The 12,943-nt window shown below is 38.1% G+C and overlaps 1 long non-coding RNA gene across 1 annotated transcript; it reads left to right on the top strand.

The window, feature by feature from the left end:
- The first annotated feature begins 586 nt into the window (after positions 1-586).
- LOC130072787 (uncharacterized) lies at positions 587-12,516 on the top strand. The gene is made up of 3 exons (XR_008804169.1): positions 587-853; positions 12,134-12,212; positions 12,342-12,516. It is a non-coding gene; the product is annotated as an uncharacterized LOC130072787 (long non-coding RNA).
- Positions 12,517-12,943: the final 427 nt, after the last annotated feature.

The raw sequence follows: 12,943 nt of genomic DNA, 5'->3' as shown, positions 1-12,943 counted from the left end.
TTTTAATGGGATTGATTGGGACTGCAGACGGGAGACCAGCGGCGACGTCACAGGAGGAACGTCTTCCGGTGGCGACGTCACGGCGACGTATATTAGAATTCCAGTCAAAATAACGCCTACTAACTATGGCGAGTATTTAGTGCCAAATCATGGATTACCAGGAGAAGGAGAAGTCTACCCTGCCGTCGCCGCCAGAACGTGTAGATTTTTGAATGGGATTGATTGGGACTGCAGACGGGAGACCAGCGGCGACTTGGCGGCGACGTCACAGGAGGAACGTCTTCCGGTGGCGACGTCACGGCGACGTATATTAGAATTCCAGTAAAAATAACGCCTACTAACTATGGCGAGTATTTAGTGCCAAATCATGGATTACCAGGAGAAGGAGAAGGAGAAGTCTACCCTGCCGTCGCCGCCAGAACGTGTAGATTTTTGAATGGGATTGATTGGGACTGCAGACGGGAGACCAGCGGCGACTTGGCGGCGACGTCACAGGAGGAACGTCTTCCGGTGGCGACGTCACGGCGACACATATTAGAATTCCAGTAAAAATAACGCCTACTAACTACACTGCAAAAAGTGAATATGGGTGTAAGTTGGATAACTAGAATTATTTGAGTCTATTTACTTCGTATTTCTGCTTTCCTAATCGTAATTGATTATTGTACACTCATTCAACTTGAACGCATAGAAATTCACAGACACTCAAATATCTCACTTTCACCCAAAGTATAATTTCCCTTTAAGGACCTCCGCGTCAGACGTTTTTTTTTCTGACGTCATGACGCACGAGCCTGACTGGAACTTCTGCTCAACCGCCATTTTCTTTTTCTCTCGCACTCGGATGAATAAGGTAGGTTGGAAGTTTGTTTTAATTAATATATTCGAATATGCAACTTTTGGACGTGTGTTTTAGTTGTTTATGAGTTAATTAATGTTGTTTGTGAACATGAATACTAACGCAATCGTAGGCCTACGTTTGCGAAATAGCGTTAACGTTACTGAATATGTAACTTATACAGGATGTGGTATTTACTCGTTTGTTTTATAAAAATGTGTTCATTTTGGATCTTGGAACTATGTGTAATAAAATAATTTTAAAATTGATGCCTCCTTAACCGTCTGTGCCCGCGCGAGATATTGGAAATGCTTTGGGCGGGAAGTGCTCGGGGAGCGGGACTAAATGCTCAAATTTGAATTCCTGCAGTATAATATTGAGTTTGCTTTTAAAGTAATGTTTGTCTGTTCTTTTATTTGTCTTTGAAACGTTAGCTCTGATTTATTCATCGACTTTTTTTCGCCCAAAATGATGTTGAAAGTCTGTGATAAAAGTCATTGGGTGTGTCTCAATCAGCTCCCTAGTTCGGTAATCAGGGCACTGATCAGGGAGTCAGCACATTGACTGATTCCCTGATCAGTGCCCTGACTAAGTTACTGAACTAGGTAGCTGTGCTTAACGCTAGCTTCATTTGCCTAGCTCGAGGTGTTTCATCCAGAAAAAAAAATTCAGGGTTTTCTTTAGTAGAAAATTATGATTTTTTTGTAGAAATAGTAGTATTTTCACAAATAATTAATTCCTTGACCTGTAGCAAACCATTTTCTACCACTTAAGTTAAATACTACAACATTTTTCTCCCCTTAGGACCGAAAGCGTTTTACATGTTTTACGACTGAGGACACACCTTGCTATAACGTTACATGGTAAGTCATTTCTATTAATTTAAGCAATTTCTAATTTCTTCTATAATTGATAATAGATTATATGAATTACTAATGTTGGATATGTTTGAATAAATTCCATCTAATGTTGTCTAATGTTATTGACTTGCATTTTATCCTAATTAAGAATTTTCAAACTAAAATTGGCATTAACTCACCCTTATGACATCCCGAATGCATGTGCCTTTTTTTGATTTTCAGAAATATCTCTTTTGTTAGTTTATACAGTGTAAACCAATTTTGAAGCTCGAAATGATTATATGGCGTGACATGTATTGTGCATGTAAAAGGTGCACAAGTACTGGCTGATTTAATATGAAAAAGACCAAATTTAAACCGTGTTTGTGCCATTATTATATAAATAAGTGGCATCTTCTGAGCCTACTTATCCCAGATTTCTTCTTTTCCAGTTTAGCTTTCCAATAATATATCACCTTATAGTACTGCAAGAAAATACTGCACCTTAATAGAGAGCGTGATGGTGTTGCCAGGAACGTTTATATATTATACCGTATTTTCCGCATTATAAGGCGCACTTAAAAGCCTTTAAGTTTCTCAAAAAAGGACAGTGCGCCTTATAATGCGGAGCGCCTTATATATGGATGGAACACACGTTCACCAAGACGGGGAGACAGCGCCGGGCGACTTACGCCACTATCTGCCAATGGATCGTGGATGCCTGGGCTGATATATCAGTCTCAACTGTGATCCGAGCTTTCACGAAGGCAGGAATAATCTCTTTATTCAGCCAGCTCACATACCCGTATTTACTTCCGGTTGTTAAGAGGCTAAAAGCAGGTTTAAAACAGGTTGTCCCATTTAAGTCAACAGGGTGCAAATTTTAAAAAGAGGATAACACGGTGTAGGCAACACTGGTTTTTGTCGTTCTTATCTGTACTGACAGCACTCCAAATTTACAAAAAATGAGCTCAATGTTAAAATTGACCGGAGTTCTCCTTTAACGTTTGAACAACGTTACCATGGGAGTGAACGGAGTTGTCAGAACGCTTAATAAAGTTTCACTTTATCTGACTGATTTGTTGACATCTAGCACATGTAGTGGATGCATTAACGCAAATCCAGTCAAACGTTTGACTGCAGTATCTTATGCGCCTTATAATCCGGTGCGCCCTATATATGAAAAATGTTCTAAAATAGGTCATTCATTGAAGGTGCGCCTTATATTCCGGTGCGCCGTATAGTGCGGAAAATACGGTAATATAAAATGATTTATTACAGATAATTATAAATTAGGCCCTATGTAAAATGGGACCTGTCTGAAAAAAAACTTAAAGGTGCTTGTTTTTTTGTTTTAGTTTTTTTTACCTTTAAAATTCTGTTCAACATTCACGTGCATTGGGCCTCATTCATGAAACTTTTGTAAATATATTAAGTAAATATATTTGAGTAATTTGCTTGTAAAATGGACCTTCATGAAAACTCTCCTGGATTCGCAAATGCTTCGTAAACATTAGATTTGATAGTTAAATGTGTATGTTAATGAATTCCATGTTGAGACGTTCGTCTGTTATTGAGAGCCTAAGTCCCTCCCCTTCCGGTTGACCACCATGGGACCTTAGTTCGGAAAAATATTGTATGGTAGTCAATGGCGAGAGACAACAAATATTTTGATCCCGTTTGAATTGTGCCCTGAATTACACATATGATGTTTGTCAATTTAAAAGATACATTTTTTAAAGTCAAGAAAGTCGCAGTTTGATGTAAAATGTTGAGGTATAAGACTGTGAAAATACGTAATTACAAAGACTACAAACCCAAAGGGAGAGCATGTGACGTCTTACCTTTTTTCTCAATGAATGAAGCTAACTTTACTGAAGCTAACGTCTGTCATCTTTTCTATAGTCTAACGTTATAATCGTAACGTTACGCCGTCATGTGTGTTTTGTACCAGACTGCACACACACAAGCTTGGTGACGTACATAGTGCGAGACGAGAGATGTAGTTCATTGAGCGATTTTCACATAAAACTAAATGTTACTCTTCTGTTTTATGACAAACTGCGACTTTCTTTACTTTCATAGTTATCTTTTAAATTGACAAACATCATATGTGTAATTCAGGGCACAGTTCAGACGGAATAAAAAGATAAGTTGTCTCTCGCCATTGACTACCATGCATATTTTTTCCGAAATAAGGTCCCATGAGCCGGAAGCAGAGGGGAGGGACTTAGGCTCTCTATAGGACAACTTAGTTTGAATAAACGAGCAGACACTGATTAGCTTGCTCTACTTTTTATTTAAAATAATCAGCAAGACAACTAGAAGTGAATGTGCTTTCCATTAAATGAATCACTCACAGTAAACAAATCCTTAACAAAAAAAACTTTGCAGTGAACTTTGCAATGTAGACGCGCAAACTGGGTGCCGGTGCGGTGAGACATATATGCTCGGGCAGATTCGGCTTGAAGTCGTTCATCCTCGGATGCGGCGCAGCGCGCGCTGTTACAAAAAAAGCTGTGCACATCGGCAAGCGAAATGGGGTCTTGCACCCAAAGCGCACGACTGCCCACACCGCAATGACGTCATTTTTGCCACGCACACTTTCGCGCTCGTACGTGTCAGCGCGCGCTCTGATCGGTAAAGGGGCAGAGATTTCAGACCTCCGTTTATTAAGGAGATCTCCAAGATTTCTCTTCTTGGGGAGGGGGTGGTGCACAGACCTCTCCCGAATCATCTCCAGCATTAGCAGCCTCCGTAGCACCACTAACTCCGCCTCCGTTTCCCTCGTAAGCTGATATTAGTATTTAAATATTCTCTATGATAAAAAATGTTTGTAAAAAATATTTTAATAACATGGTTTTTGCGGTTCTAATGACGGTGTTCAACTATAACCGTCGGTCTCACGGTTAAATAATAACAAATGCCCGGAATCATAGGCAAATCAGTGCTCGATCACGCGAGTGATGATCACGCAGTGTGAATGATCAAAGATGCGATCTTAAGAGTATCGCAGATGAGTCGCAGATGCCTGTGAGATATTTGGCATGCTAATTATCTGGACCTGTCGGTGATTAAAAAAAATGACATTATCGATGACCTACAGCCCAAAAAGAGAGCAAGAAACAGGGCAGCGGGAGGTTCAGGGAGGAGATATAGACTAGAATATCAGTATTTTAATAGATATATTTACAATTATATCAAGCAGAAATAAAGCATAAACATTTGCTAGACCAGACGCAACAGCAGCTCAATTCCAGTTTCGCGCGAGAACTCCGGTTTGACACACGCGTGATCTCGCGTTGTTTCCTTGTCACTTCAAATACAATAGGCACAGTTTGGATGACATGATAGTGAGTTTTTGCCAGAAAACTTACTTTAAGTAAAGAGTAATTTTTATTTTTCATTCCAGGGTTGCACTTAATGTGGAAATGTAAAGACTGTGGGGGGGTCTATACAAGAAGATCTGAACTGCTCAAACATTACAAACTTAACCACAAGCATTATGGACGCGGATCCACTTATCCATGCACTTATTTAAACTGTGTATGCAGATTCAAGACTTGGAATGCTTAATAAGCCATTTATCCAGAAACCACCCTGTCCAAAGGTTACCCAAAGAACCCCTAACCACTTTCAGCTATCATATTTGTTTTCATCAACTTTCAGCCGAAAAGGATTATTTTCAACACATCTTTCACCATCTGAAAAACAAGGAGACCATAACATGTATGTACAAGGACTGTACCTACAAAACTAATGTTTATGTGAATTTTAAAAGTCACAAACATAGAAGACACTCTGGAGCAAGTGATTTCAAGCATGGGATTGTTGAAAACAAAATTTTAAACTCTGGCAGTGAGTCATTCAGAAGTATTTCATGTGATATTTCAGATGATGAAATACCTTGCAGCGATGAGCATGTTGACCCTGCAATTGACAGTGATCCTGTGAACTTGGAAAAAGAAATAGAACTTAAACTTGCTTTGGTCCTTTTAAAATTAGAAAACATCTATCTTGTATCTAACACAGCCATCGATGAACTGCTACAAGAGTTGAGCTATTTGATTGGCTCTGTATCGCTTCCTATCACACAGAAGACTTTGACTGAAATATTACAGGAACATAGTTGTGAGTTTGACCAATCAATCGTTGAAAAATTAGCTAACGCATTGTGTGAGTCTAATGCTATTAAAAAAGCATTAGGACACAAAGGGCCGCTTTCTACTGCGTGGAGAAGAAAGAGTTACTTCAAGAGACACTTTAATGTTGTTGAACCTGTAGAATTTGTACTTGATCGCAATGAGAAGAAAACTTTCCAGTACTTTTCTATTCTAAAGTCTTTGCAGCAAATTCTTGAATGCCAGAATGTATTGGATCAGGCTAGGAATTTGAAAGACACAGATGAACTGGAACAACCAACTAAACAAAGGGGTTCTGTGCAGGTTTACAAATCATTTTATGATGGTGCCCTTTTCAAAGAGAATGATTTTTTTATGCCAGCAGAAAAGTATTTCATTGATATTATATGTTGATGAATTTGAAATTTGTAATCCGCTGGGTACGTCACGACGGAAGCATAAAATCTGTGGCATTTATTGGATTCTGGGCAATTTGCCACCATTGTATCACTCATCTTTGTCTTCCATCTATTTGGCTGCTTTAATCAAAAGTGATGATCTAAAGTCCTTTGGTTATGAAAAAGTGTTAAAGCCTTTGATTAATGATCTTGTCATTTTAGAACAGAGTGGTATTTTTGTGTCAAAGTTAGGCAGAACAGTAAAGGGGGCAGTTCAGTGTGTCATAGCTGACAACCTTGGGGCCCACAGTATTGCTGGATTCGTTGAAAATTTCACAGGGTCTTATGTGTGTAGATTTTGCACTGCGGAAAAAGTTCAAATTCAGACAACAGAAGTGAACAGTGGAAGTTTTTGTCTCTGGACCAAAGAAATTCATGAAGAACATCTAAGACAACTTCAGGACAATGGACTGGCAAACTATTATGGTGTAAAGAAACAATGTACTTTGTCGAAACACCTTTCATATTTTGACGTGACATCTGGGTTCCCACCGGACATTGTCCATGATCTTTTTGAAGGAATTGTACCTTTTGAGTTGTCGCTTTGTCTTAGTGTATTTATTAAAAAAAAATACTTCACATTACTTGAACTGAATGCAGCAATAACATCTTTCGATTTTAAGGGGACGGACAAAACAAATAAACCACATCCAATCCCTCTTCATTTTGGATAAAAAAACTGTTGGAGGGAATGCCCATGAGAACTGGAGTTTAATCCGATTTGTGCCTTTGTTGATTGGTCAGAAAGTCCCCTGTGAAGAACCAGCTTGGCATGTTTTAACGGACTTGAAGGATATTGTTGATCTAATTGTTTCTCCAATTCATACAGAGGAATCCATTGCTTATCTCAGTTTCAAGATTTCAGAGCACAGAATTCGGTTTCAAGAGGTTTTCCCTGACTTTGATCTCAAACCTAAACACCACTTCTTGGAACATTATCCACACCTGATTCGTCAATATGGACCGCTTGTTGCGTTATGGACTATGCATTTTGAAGCGAAACACAGTTTTTTTAAGCGAGTTGCAAGAAATATAAAGAACTTCAGAAATGTGCTCCTTTCGCTTTCTGAGAGACATCAGTATCAGATGGCACATCACTTGTATACATGTACTTTTCCCAGGCATCGACTAGAAGTGTCAGATGTTTCCACAGTTCACATTGATGTCCTTGACAAAGGGATCTCCAGTGGATTGAGAGACAAGTTTTTAAATGTGGACACCGTGCACCTAGCTAACAATGTGACACATAATGGTTTGAACTACAAAAGGGGGATGATCTTGATTCATGGATCTGTTGGAGGACTGCCAGACTTTTGTGAAATAATCCAAATGGTTACTATAGAACAAAGATTGATCTTCATTGTCAAGAGACTCAGTGGGTGGTATATTGAACACTACAGAGGTTATTAACTCGAAACATCACCCGTTAAGGAAGTGGACCCTATTGGGCCTCAGGAACTGCAAGATATATATCCCCTGGCTGATTACAGAGTTGGAGGAATGCGTCGTTACCCTTAAAAGATATGTCCATTTATAAATGGTAAGGCCTATGATTTCGTCCAGAGAAAAAAGACCCTGCTATTTTGATGATATTTTGAGTTAAGAGTTATAATTGTGATGTCAGTATCTAGTTGGCTATTTAAAGGGATAGTTCACCCTAAAATGAAAATTCTGTCAGTAATTACTCGCCCTCATGTTGTTCCAACCCTGTAAGACTTTCGTTCATCTTCGGAACACAAATGAAGATATTTCTGATTAAATCCGAGAGCTGGATCACTCCTCCATAGGCTTCTAAGGGATTGAAACTTGCCGGCCCAGAAAAGTTATTAAAGACATTGTTAAAATAGTCCAAGTGACTACAGTGGCTCAATGTTAAGTTTATCAAGTGACGAGAATACTTTTTGTGTGCAAAAAAACAAACAAAAATAACGACTTTATTCAAGTATTCATTTCCTTCTCTCTTGGCCTCTAGATAGTTCACGTAGTATAATTGCGTAGAGCTTCTGTGTTGTACGTCACACGTAGCCTCACTATTGGCCGACGCTGGTCATGTGTGTGATGACTGTGACGTTCAACCAGAAGCTCTACGCTGTTACACTACGTGAACTCACTCGAGGCCCACAGAGAAGGAAATGAATACTTGAATAAAGTCGCTATTTTTGTTTGTTTTTTGCGCACAAATGTATTCTTGTCGCTTGAGAAACTTAAGATTGAGCCAACTTAAGATGAACAAACTTTAATGCCAAACCCACTAGCAGTAAATCAGTGTTAATTTTGTCAGCAAATTTTGATTTAGTTTTAGTCTTAGTCTTTTGACTAAAATGCCATTTAGTTTTAGTCATATTTTAGTCATCTGAATTGTTTTAGTTTTAGTCTAGTTTTAGTCGACGAAATACAATAACATTTTAGTCGACTAAATCTACAGTAGATTTAGTCGACTAAAATATAATGGGTTTAGTTCAATTGTAATGCGTTAATTTAGAATTTCTCTAAAATTTCCAAACCCATACTCCCGGAGAAAACATCTATTAACCTATTAATATGAATGATTTTTAAGTTTGAACATGCAATACAGATACAGATTTAACTACTGTGACTTAAAAAATATCTTAAAATGAAATAAAACCACTTTTCCTAAAGTACAACACAGTCTTCTTTACGATGAATGATATATTCATTCCTTATAACTACTTACACATCATTCTTTATTCTTTCAAGCAGACATATTTATTTGTATGAATTAAATATAATTAATCCTTATTAAAGCTATTAACAAACAGTGAATGCTTTTCTCTTTTTCTTTTGTTACTTGATCAAAATTAAGGACACGGACCGCATTAGGTTTATTGCCACTGTCACTTTAAGACGTCGGATCATGTCCAATGACATGCGGATACAATTGCACTGATGCACATCCGACACACTCACAGTTTAAGACATAACCAGCATAGTTTACATGAATACTCTCCAAAAAGGACATTTAGACATACTGTTGTGTATTTGTCCATTCAGACACGAAAGCGAGCTCAATTCAGTAGCCTACTCGCGCGCTGTAGGTGTATTGTGCATGACTGCACGCTTCGGGTTAGGTGTGTGCGCACAGAAAACCGCACCGAAAAGAGCTCTTTTTTGCATCGTCACTCTTATTCAGAGATCTATATGTCTGCTCTACTCCAGTGTTAATTTCGTTGACGAAAATAACGACGAAAATTATTCGTCAACGACATTTTTTCACAGACGAAAACGAGACGATAACTAAATAAAACCTAGTTTTGAATGACAAAGACTATGACGAAAATCTATTGACATTTTCGTCAACGAATAAAAACTAGACGAAAATGTTAGATAGTGACGATTTGGGAAGCGATCCGTCAGAACTGATGTCCTGCGTGTGTGGTAGATGCGCACATTTGTAGGCTACTGTAACGTGATCTACCCCGCGGTCATAAAACGTTAAAAAAATGTGAACGTCTGGGAGAATGAGTAGGGCAGACATATAGATCTCTGAATAAGAGTGACGATGCAAAAAAGAGCTCTATTCGGTGCAGTTTTCTGTGCGCACACACCTAACCCGAAGCGTGCAGTCATGCACAATACACCTACAGCGCGCGAGTAGGCTACTGAATTGAGCTCTCTTTCGTGTCTGAATGGAGAAATACACAACAGTATGTCTAAATGTCCTTTTTGGAGAGTATTCATGTAAACTATGCTGGTTATGTCTTAAACTGTGAGTGTGTCGGATGTGCATCAGTGCAATTGTATCCGCATGTCATTGGACATGATCCGACGTCTTAAAGTGACAGTGTCAATAAACCTAATGCGGTCCGTGTCCTTAATTTTGATCAAGCAACAAAAGAAAAAGAGAAAAGCATTCACTGTTTGTTAATAGCTTTAATAAGGATTAATTATATTTAATTCATACAAATAAATATGTCTGCTTGAAAGAATAAAGAATGATGTGTAAGTAGTTAAAAGGAATGAATATATCATTCATTGTAAAGAAGACTGTGTTGTACTTTAGGAAAAGTGGTTTTATTTCATTTTAAGATATTTTTTAAGTAACAGCAGTTAAATCTGTATCTGTATTGCATGTTCAAACTTAAAAATCATTCATATTAATAGGTTAATAGATGTTTTCTCCGGGAGTATGGGTTTGGAAATTTTAGAGAAATTCTAAATTAACGCATTACAATTGAACTAAACCCATTATATTTTAGTCGACTAAATCTACTGTAGATTTAGTCGACTAAAATGTTATTGTATTTCGTCGACTAAAACTAGACTAAAACTAAAACAATTCAGATGACTAAAATATGACTAAAACTAAATGGCATTTTAGTCAAAAGACTAAGACTAAAACTAAATCAAAATTTGCTGACAAAATTAACACTGCTCTACTCATTCTCCCAGACGTTCACATTTTTTAACGTTTTATGACCGCGGGGTAGATCACGTTACAGTAGCCTACAAATGTGCGCATCTACCACACACGCTCAGGACATCAGTTCTGACGGATCGCTTCCCAAATCGTCACTATCTAACATTTTCGTCTAGTTTTTATTCGTTGACGAAAATGTCAATAGATTTTCGTCATAGTCTTTGTCATTCAAAACTAGGTTTTATTTAGTTATCGTCTCGTTTTCGTCTGTGAAAAAATGTCGTTGACGAATAATTTTCGTCGTTATTTTCGTCAACGAAATTAACACTGCAGTAAATGTAACTGCAGGCATGTATGGTGAATTGAAATTGTTAAAGGGTTAACTGCTGGAAAAATTGCAAAAAGATAAACATTCTGAATTTATGTTTAGTATGAATGTTCAGTATTCTGAATGTTTACATATTAAAAAGATGTAATGTCTTCCCATTTGGCACATACTAACTGAGTAACTTCTGTCTTGCAGATTGCCATGGCTGTATCAAAACCTGCAAGACTGAAGGTGGTTTTAGGGGAGAACAACATTGAAAAACTCAGCCTTCCTAGTGGCATACCGGAGTCACTTGAAGACCTTCACTGCTCAATTAAGACGACCTTTGGCATAAAGAGCAACATCAGACTTCAGTACATGGATCAAGATTTTGGCAGTGATTTCTTCAATCTGAATTCTACCACTGACCTTAAGGATTTGGGAACAGTCAAGGTCATTCTTCATCAAACCACTACAGATCTCAGTACCACTGAGGCTGTATTGTCTCATTCCACTTCATTTAACTTAGATGACACAGTTTCTATGGCTTCAAATGACACCGTTTCTATGGCATCAAATGACACATCAAGTGTCACACTAAAAATGTCATCCCCTGAATCTGTTTTTTCACGAAAAGAGCAGTGGCCGAAAGACTTTGCAATTCCTCAATTTTCCTTTGAGACTGAACTCCAGCTAGAGCATCGAAATGCTGAATACCTTACAAGCGGGAAACTGCTTACTCTCAGCTCTCGTACAAAGACTGATATCCTAAATAGACTTGCAGGGGAAATTTTCAAATACAAGGCCTACCCAGAGGACACACACTTCTACATAGTCGCAGAGGCCTTGATCAAGAAGTACCCTTGTCTGAAAGAACCTGGCTCTTTCAGTGTATGGTCTGGTTGGAAACAGCGACTGAAGTATAAAATGGGAAATTACAGGACCCAACTCAAAATGCAGGGGTGTGTAGAGGTGTCTGTTAACTCGCTGAAAGCCAAAGCAGCGACAGATGGTTTCCCTGCAAAAAAATGAAGAAGCCGAAACGTGCAGAAGCAAACTTTTACCCTTCCCTTCCTGTTGGACAGACTTGTGAGAGTCTTGAAAAAGAAAGACTTGAACTTTTAACAGAGGCTGAAAAAAGGAAAAATGAAAGGGTTGTCAAGGAGAAAATGGCTCTCACGTTTGCTTACAGACGGCAGGAGGTAGTGAACCAGGAGCCCAGTGTTAGGGATTTCAAGGCGAGGTGGCCTGCGCTTTTCAGACATTACGAGGTATTGAAAAAAGAAGTTAAAGTTCTAGTTTTACTGGCTAAATACATTATTTGAGTTGATATAATAAAATTTTGCTTGTGCAGTTTGACTGTTGTTGACACTTTTTTTTTTTTTTTTTTTTGATTTCAGATCAATGCAGAGTTCCATAGGCTTATGGCTGTTCCACTAGAAGACACGTTCCTTGCCCAGTTAGATGTGCACATGAGTCAACTAATTAGAGTAATCCGTTTAAAAGGAGGAGCAACCCGTGAGAAGACTGCAGAAATTCTTCAGATTTTGGATCAGGTACGTCTGTGTGTTTTACATTAATACCAACTACACAATCTTATTTTAGTCGCAGTATGTTTAACAGTAACATTTAATTGTTAAATACTTGTTTTATAGCATTGAAATTTGAAAGTGTCATAACTAGGCCTGTGTATCACCAACAATGTCGCAATACGATACGCATCACGATACTAAAGCCACGATACGATACGTATCACGATATGGATCAATACGGAATTTAAATTTCTTTTGAGCTGAGTTTAGTAACAGTAATATCTGTTTATTGAATAACCAGTGTTATAACAGTTGTGATGACTGAAAAACAATTTAGTTTTTGTCATTAAAAAAACGAGTTAAATAAATAAAAAAGCTTAGAATGGCTCTTCCTTCTGCTTTTAAAGTCTGCCTTAATAACTGAAATGACAATTATAGTGACACTGAAGCATGTCTATACTGCTCAATGA

This window comes from Rhinichthys klamathensis, unplaced genomic scaffold (genome assembly GCF_029890125.1).
Source record: "Rhinichthys klamathensis goyatoka isolate OS25496 unplaced genomic scaffold, OSU_Roscu_1.1 h1tg000505l_1, whole genome shotgun sequence".
Taxonomy (NCBI): Eukaryota; Metazoa; Chordata; class Actinopteri; order Cypriniformes; family Leuciscidae; genus Rhinichthys; species Rhinichthys klamathensis.
The sequence above is the reverse complement of the archived record's forward strand: the minus strand, read 5'-3'. Positions and strand labels throughout refer to the sequence as shown.